This window comes from Mytilus californianus, unplaced genomic scaffold, assembly GCF_021869535.1.
Source record: "Mytilus californianus isolate M0D057914Y unplaced genomic scaffold, xbMytCali1.0.p SCAF_2, whole genome shotgun sequence".
In the NCBI taxonomy this organism is placed as follows: domain Eukaryota; kingdom Metazoa; phylum Mollusca; class Bivalvia; order Mytilida; family Mytilidae; genus Mytilus; species Mytilus californianus.
The window spans coordinates 41,648,968-41,656,184 of record NW_026262668.1 but is presented as its reverse complement, the minus strand read 5'-3'; the positions used below and the strand labels follow the sequence as shown (position 1 = coordinate 41,656,184).

The 7,217-nt window shown below is 30.3% G+C and overlaps 1 protein-coding gene and 1 long non-coding RNA gene across 3 annotated transcripts in view; both read left to right on the top strand.

Moving 5' to 3' along the window:
• Nucleotides 1-1,207, top strand: part of LOC127729847 (uncharacterized) — a 48,210-nt gene extending 47,003 nt beyond the window's left edge. For both annotated transcript variants that reach the window (XR_007994853.1, XR_007994854.1), the window contains exons 2-3: nucleotides 144-220; nucleotides 602-1,207. This is a non-coding gene — a long non-coding RNA (uncharacterized LOC127729847). The remainder of the gene's footprint in view (nucleotides 1-143; nucleotides 221-601) is intronic.
• Nucleotides 1-7,217, top strand: part of LOC127729845 (SH3 domain-binding protein 5-like) — a 228,754-nt gene that overhangs the window by 195,810 nt on the left and 25,727 nt on the right. The gene's annotated exons all lie outside the window — the stretch shown is intronic.

Here is a 7,217-nt window from a genome sequence, read left to right as displayed (position 1 = left end):
TGTTATTTGATAAAAAATAATTATTTAGCTTTTATATATGGACAGCTAGGAGAGTAGCTTACTCTTGATACATAAGTAATAAAATTTCAGTTACTGTGTATAATTGTTTAACATCATATTTGCATTACGTTTTAAACTTTCAGATGTACAAGATATTTTGTGTTTTAATAGTACTTCTCTCTGAAGACAATAGTTGGTTATGGCTGTGGATAATAATCAGGTAACTACATTATTAAATATATAAAATAATACTGATACCAGAATTACTTTAAAATCATTATATTCAGAGTTTGTGCAAGAATCATACCAGTGTGCCACATCTCTTAATATTTTTTACAGAAATTCTTAGTTGAATTCTAGCCAGCTCTGACAGCTTTCAGCACTAGTACTAGTACTGCCACAAAATTTAATTTTTAGATTCTTATTCGTTTTTAATTTGTAGTAGGCAGGTGTATTTTGTTTTACATGTAATGTTTTATTTTTTTTGCTTTGAAACTAAATGGATTAAAATTATAATTTTACAATATGGAAAATGTCAGGGAAACCCTAATTATATTTTATGTATTTTAGTCTTACAAAAAAAAATGTTTGTTATTTTCAGGATACCAAAGTTAAAGAAAGGAGATATGTTTCTTTGTGGTGAAAGTGCAAGAAATAACACCATATTCTGACTTACAAAATGATCACTCATACTGCATGCAATACAGGGAAAGGCATCAAACCAAGCCTCTAGAAGACATACATTTGTAGAATGTATTTTCTATGATGTACACGTCGCAGAGGATACTTTATGTTCCAAAAAATCAAATACAAATTGTGTCCGGTACGTCTAAACACTGCTAAGGAGTCCTTAGTGCACTAAGGACGTATACTATGCCACTAAGGACAAGATGGGGTGCTGTTACATGTATTATTTTTCCATATTAAGTTAGAGATTGATATTTAATGCATAAATTTAAAATTTTATAGAAAAATAATCACAAATAAACGAGTTATTAAGCATTGTTTAAGCACGTGCCCATTTTTCTTTGATATGCCGAAAATCAGTGAACCGATTGACACGTGCCATATAACATAACAACTGAATAAACAATCATAATCTTTTTATTTTAAGTAATTAACAAATGTATCGAAAAGATTAATGCTTAATAATTTATAATTAAATATGTTGTTCTTATTTGCAATGATTAAAAGGACAAATAATTTTTATTTATTTTTTATATCTTTCTCGACAAAGTTATTTGCCATTTGTGCACGACTTTGATGTGCGCCAACTAATCAGTTAAGAGCGTGGTCAGCTTGAAAAATGTTTATGTAAGAGCATGGAAGTAATATTTAGAGATACCAAGACAAAAGGAATAGATATATTTATAAGTTTTTTGTTTTAATTTTAATTCCGACAAAGATGCGTGTTTTATTAAAATTTATGAGTAAATTCTGAAAAAAAAACTATCAAAACCTGGTGTATGCTTCTCCTCTTTCTATTACTGCTTCATACTTAGTACGAATTACGATTGAATTGGAAAAAAAATCATGTGACGTCCTTGGTGTTATTCAAAACCACTAGTTTTCAACCAGTTTGATAGCTGTTTACAAAGGCCGTATTATTTTTTTGTAATTGTTCAACATTTGTTTTTTTCTAAAAGTATAAGAAGTTTAAATATCATTATCGAACTTTGAAGTTTCATTTTCACATATCTAAAGGAGACAAATGGTTTTTTTTTAAATGTTCCACAGTTTTTAGCACATTATTTACGAAAATTATCCCGTATGTGTTAATTTAGAGCTATAGTATAATTTTGACATAAAAAGGTTATGCTTCGTACGAATGACTTGAAAATATGCTTTTTCATGATGTGAAAATATGCTTTTTCATGATGTGAAAATATGCTTTTTCATGATGTGAAAATATGCTTTTTCATGATGTGAAAATAATCATTTTTTGTAATACAAGATAATTTGAATACTTTACACCTAAATCTATCACGTGTAAAAATGAAAAAAACAAGGATTTGTATAGTATATTACTATACAAATCCTTGAAACAAAACCAACAGAAATATTTTCAAATATAATTTCTTTAAATCTATTTTTTCTTTAAGAAGAACAAGTATGTCAGAAGAAAATCCGATTTGTATTTTTTTAACCAAATTGTCTGTTTAAGATATTGTATGAAATAATGACTATGTTGTATGTGCTTTACCCATTGTTGAAGGCCGTACGGTGACTTATAGTTATTAATTTCTGTGTCATTTTGTCTCTTGTGAAGAGTTGTCTCATCGCCAATCATACCACATCTTCTTTCTTATATTTGTTGCATGTATTAAAAATTTATTATCATATTGAATTCGTTTTTGTCCAGAAATATATTGCTCAAACGTGTTCTTCATATTATAAAAATTTTGAAAATGAACCATAGCAAACGCAAAAGATATATAAACTCTGTCCAAACTGTTCATGTTTTAAATACGTCTGTTTACATGTAGCTTGCATTAGATAAGTTTGGTATTACGTAGTAAATATTTTTTATCATATTGAATTCGTTTTTGTCCAGAAATATATTGCTCAAACGTTTTCTTCATATGATAAAAATTTTGAAAATGAACTATAGCAAACGCATAAGATAATCTCTGCCCAAACAGTTCATATATGAAATTAGTGTGGTTGCATGTAGTAAAGATTTATTATCTTATTGATTTCGTTTTGTCCAGTAATACATTGCTTAACGTCTTCATATGTGAAAATAAATTTAGATAATTTGCTCTGGAATCAAATATTTTACAAGAAATAATTACAAAATACTCTTGAGAATCTGAAGAAAAAAACATGAATAAAATTTTAACAACTTATTCAGTGCGAAGTCAAATCAAAATTGATCACTGAAATATAATCTGAAAAACAATTCATTTATTAGTATCCAACTTTTCCAATATTGTCGATTAAACACAACAGATAGCAGGATTCTCGTGTAATCAGTTATGTAATTTGACACGTGTCTAACGGTTCATTGATTTTCGGCATATCAAAGAAAAACAGGCACGTGTCTACACAATGTTGAATAACTCATTTATTTGTGATTATTTTTCTATAAAACTTGAAATTTATGCATTAAATATCAATATCTACCATAATATGAAAAGACATTAAAGGTAATAGCACCCCATCTAGTCCTTAGTGGCATATCATAAGTTAAGGACTCCTTAGCAGTGTTTAGACGCACCCAATTGTGTCAGCTCCTGTGACAAACTGAAGATGGAAGTTAAGCAGAGTATGAAATCACCATTATCAATATGTAAAATCCAACCAGTGAATGTATATTTATTCAAATAGTGTCATGAATGGAATTAAAAAAGGACTTGGAAAATTAACATGTTTTAATATTGCTTTGTGTGTGTGAATAAAATTTGTCAGCAAGAACAAACTTCTTTTATTAAAAGACATCCAGAATACATGATGTCTTCATACATGTCATAACAGGTACCAGCATTTCTGTGGTTGGGTGTTCCCGGATAGTTTAGTTTGTAACAATGTTCCATTTTTTGGTCTTTCATGCTTGGTTCATAAGGAATGTAAAAAAAATATTTCATGTGGGTATAAAAATAAGAAGATGTGGTACGATTGCTATTAAGACAACTATCAGGAGATCAAAGGACAAGGATGTAAACGAAGACAGGTCAGTGTTCACTAAGATAGGTTTTCTAGGTACAATGTAGGTACTTTTTGAAAGTGGATAACCAATGGATTTATTGGGTCAATGGGATGAAGGTGGGGTGATGTGGGAATGAATATTTTAGCTTGGTGAGAATTAGTAGAAGAAATAATGTTGCCCGTTCAAGATGAAAATGAATAAGCTGCTGCATTTCTGCCTCACATTAAGCATGAAAAATTATGTAAAAAAGTGAAAATGAAGCTATGTGACATAAACAATCTGAGCAACAGATAAAAATGAAATAATATTGACTATTTGTGAATAATCTGTCCAAGAGAAATCCTCCTGCCTTACCCCCTAAAAATGAAACGATTGTCCCCTTATATATGCTCTTAATGCTAATAAAAAATGTCAAATCTTTACCAATATAAAAATAAGGAGATGTATGAATGCCAATGAGACAACTATCCATCAAATTCAAATGAAGTGGATGTAAGCAATTATAGGCAACTGTACAGCCTTCAACAATGAGAAAAACCCATATTGTATAGTTGACTCTAAAAGGCCACAACGTGAAAAATGTGAAACAAATTATGAGTAGGGTGTATGACACAATAAGCAGATAACCCATCAAAGTTATTCGTAAAATGCTGTTAGTTGCTTGTGTTACTAATGTTTTTCACAAGGGAAATTTACTTGTACTTGCTATGGGTACAACTATTGATTTTAGGGTATGAATGATACGTTCATTGTTGAAGACCCTACATCAACTGTCAAGATGAAGAACAGGAATAAAAGCCATGTTCATTGATAATTTTCTATGTTTTCTATGTATTGTGTGCGATTTAGTCCCTTGTACATGTACATTTACTCCATATCTTTTCAGTTTCTATTTTACTGTTGTTTATAATCATGAACTTATTTTTAACTTCCTGCCAGTCTATCAATGAACTCAAACCTCTATAGTTCCAGTTTACACTCATGTATTTGCAGTTTGAACAGACGAGAATTCTTGAAAATCAATGAGTTCATTTAATTTCTCATTTGTTGCGGACCTTACATGCATGTATATTGATTCCGTTAAATTTATTCATAACTTAACTATGATAAAAAAAAAATCAACATACAGATATTGTATGGAGACCGACTATTCTTGGACTGTATGACTTCCTCTAACTGTCAATGCTCTTGTGGTAGTTGGGTCAGTTTCATATACTAGACTGCTACTAGAAGAAAGGACAAAGACAAGCTGCGAAAATAAATAATTGTTTTGACCTTCTCTTTGGGGTTATCTTAAACAGCTATTACTAGTATCATAAAGATGTGTTGGGCTACTCAAATTACGATCACAAGAAAAACAACAACATAATTACGATAATTTTCGGCAACTGCCAAATGTAAACGACTATCAAAGTTTATTTTCCAGCTTGAGAGAGGTCCTCAATATGACATACTCAGAAGGAATCGTGATATCTTTACGAATTAAAACAAAATATTGATCAAAGATGCTAAAACAAACAAAACCTAACAACAAACAAGTCAGAAATGATTATCTTGCAATACACGCTGTTCAACCGGATATTTACTAACAGGCGCGTATAAATTTATAGTGGCGAGTACGCAACATCTCATGATACGCGACAAGTGTAGCCTGGCATCCCGGTCCGATCTAGCTGCGCGTCGCAAGGGCCAGGTGGGGAACAAATACCACGTGATCGATTCAGTGCCAGTTAGCCTGGGGTCCTGGCTAATCTGTCAGTATAGCCAGGCGTGTATCAATGTCCTGCCTGTCAATGATTGGTTAATACTAATTTTGTCGCGCAATGTTTGTTTTACATCTGTATCCAATCAATTTTTGTTTAACATCAATTAGTAAAAATTAGACTGTATTTATTTTTCTTTATGAATTGATGTACAGTGTTATCATATCTAATTATTAGTATGATGATAATTAGTAAGCAGAAAAGGGTTAATTCTTATCAGTAATCAACTGGTGAGAAAGTTAAAAGTTTAAGATTTCACATGACCAAGGTGTGAATTGGATTTTACTTTTACGACCTAATTTACATGTACACATGTATCTCAAAGGGCAAAATATATATGGAAAAAAAACATAAAAAGTAAAGGCCAACAAAAATTGCAGTTATTTTTTTTTTTGGGAGAGGGGTTACATTTCAAATGATGTGTACATGTGCGAAGATACACCATCGTACATCTATTTTAAATATATATATTTAATATATATTTATTTTATTATATTACTGACAATAGGGACTCGTCAATCTGAGAGCAAAATGTATTGAATCAGAAGCAATGTTTCTTAATCATTGGTTTTGAAATCTCTGGTTTACATCAAACATCAAAATTTATGCAAATATTTATTCAGCCTCACTTTAGATTCAGAGTCAACTGGCACTTAGCCTGGCATCCCGGCCCGATCTAGCTGCGCGTCGCAAGACAGATTAGCCAGGACCCCAGGCCAGCGACAAGTGTCGATAAACCGCGAGATTCCAATCCTTCTCACTATACAAATCCTTGATATCAATAATGATCAAATAATTGTTATGAAAACAAAATGTCAAAGTGGCTTGGTACTTAAATGGCTTCATTTTGCCAATAAATATATCCTTTGCATGATTAAAATTTCATACATTTTCATTTATCAAGGTTTATGAGCAATTTCCTTAACTTAAAAATGAATATATGTTATAAAAAGAAATTATTTCAAAATATATTTAAACAATTGTCAAAAAATTATTTGTGACTTTTTGTCCTATCAAATTTGTGACTTTTTGTCCTGTGACTTTCTGTCCGTTTACCGTTTTCTCAAGGGTTTGTACATGTAAAGTGAAATTATGTTTACTCAATGCGTAGTTACATAAGTTTATTTGCTACTTTTTTTCTTCTTTATTTTATGTTAATGATTTTTTTTTAATTTTAACATTTTTTTCTTCGAAAAATTTGTAGTGTTGCAATAGGGAATGGACACAGATACTTAACTACATTTAACGAAAGAAATTTTGTGTAATGTCATCAATCTGTATTATACAAAGACAGGATGTTCTCTAGAAAACTATGGTATTTCTAATACGTTATACACACCCCAGGGTACACGCACTGTCGTCATGGAAAATTACTGCATGCTTTAATTACCTGTAATCAGTTCAATATTTTTTTTATTAAAGTCTCATCTCTCAATAATATATAATACAGCATTACATTTAGTGTAAAAATATATAGATATAAACAGAGAGCCATTCTGTACAGAATTACAAAAGACTATAACATCAAAAACATTATAGAAAATTCGTCTATTATAAAACATAATTATAAGAACATTATTTATAGTATAAAACATTTCTACGTCTATCTAAAATAAGATAACAGGCTTTGGCACATCTACGAATCGTATTAATATCTGTAAATCAGCCATGCAACAAATCAGTTGCCTGACCATGTCATTACAGTTAAAAAGTTTTTCTTCAGATCAAAATGGAATATTCATTTTAACTTTAAAATTTAAAACTTTAAAAAGTATACTTTGACATAATTATGAAGTAAATGAATT